Raw genomic sequence first — 1,335 nt, 5'->3', positions numbered from 1 at the left:
GCCTCCTGAGTAGCTGGGATTACAGGCACGCACCACCATGCCCAGCTCATTTTTTGTATTTTTAGTAGAGACGGGGTTTCACCACGTTGACCAGGATGGTCTCAATCTGTTGACCTCGTGATCCACCCGCCTCGGCCTCCCAAAGTGCTGGTACCACAGGCTTGAGCCACCGTGCCCGGCCCCCCATTTTATTTTTTTTTTTGAGACGGAGTGCAGTGGCGCGACCTTGGCTCACTGCAGCCTCCACCTCCTGGGTTGAAGCGATTCTCCTGCCTCAGCCCCCCAAGTAGCTGGGATTACAGGCATGCGCCACCACGCCCAGCTAATTTTGTGTTTTTAGTAGAGACAAGGTTTCGCCATGTTGGTCAGGCTGGTCTTGAACTCCCGACCTCAGCTGATCTGCCCCCCTTGGCCTCCCAAAGTGGTGGGATTACAGGCATGAGCCAACACGCCCAGCTGAAACCCCGTCTTGACTGAAAATACAAAAAGTAGCTGGGCATGGTGGCGTGTGCCTGTAATCCTAGCTACTTGGGAGGCTGAGGCAGGAGAATCGCTTGAACCTGGGAGGTGGAGGTTGCAGTGAGCCAGCATTGCACCACTGCACTCCCGGCTAGGTGACAGTGCGAGACTCTGCCTAAAACAAAACAAAAAGCAAACGGCAGAGTGCAGGCTGGGCACGGTGGCTCGCGCCTGTAAGCCCAGCACTTTGGCAGGCCGAGGCCGGTGGATCATCTGAGGTCGGAAGTTTGAGACCAGCCCGACCAACATGAAAAAACCCCATCTCTGTTAAAAATACAAAATTAGCTGGGCATGGTGGCGCATACCTGTAATCCCAGCTACGTGGGAGGCTGAGCCAGGAGGAAAAAAAGGCAGAGTGCAAACTTCCCTGGACTTGAGTGGGTCTGTGAGGCTCCCCAACAGTGTGGAGAGTCCACAGCTGCTCCCCAGATCTGCACCTCTGGGTGGGTTCTGTACCAAGTGGTCTGAGCCCTTGAGCCAGGGCCAGCTCTGTCCAACCCCACATCTCCAGAAAGGATGGGGTCTGGCTCTCCCAACTTCATTGATGCTCCGGATGCAACCCAGGCCCAAGTGAGTGACCATGCCTACTTACAGGAGTCAGATCCTGGGGCTTCCCCAGGGACCCTGAGCCTCCTGGGCTCCAAGTGCTTGCTCCTGGGTGCAGAGGGTCTGGAGGTTGCAGTGAGCTGAGATCACACCATTGCACTCCAGCCTGCATGACAAAACTTCGACTCAAAAAAAAAAAAAAAACCCAACAAAAAAAAAACATGATGTAAGATGGACCGCAGGTCTACAGGTCCACAGAAGAAATGCTCC

Source organism: Sapajus apella, unplaced genomic scaffold (genome assembly GCF_009761245.1).
Source record: "Sapajus apella isolate SASKATOON/1434 unplaced genomic scaffold, GSC_monkey_1.0 scaffold192, whole genome shotgun sequence".
NCBI classification, from domain to species: Eukaryota; Metazoa; Chordata; class Mammalia; order Primates; family Cebidae; genus Sapajus; species Sapajus apella.
The sequence above is the reverse complement of the archived record's forward strand: the minus strand, read 5'-3'. Positions refer to the sequence as shown.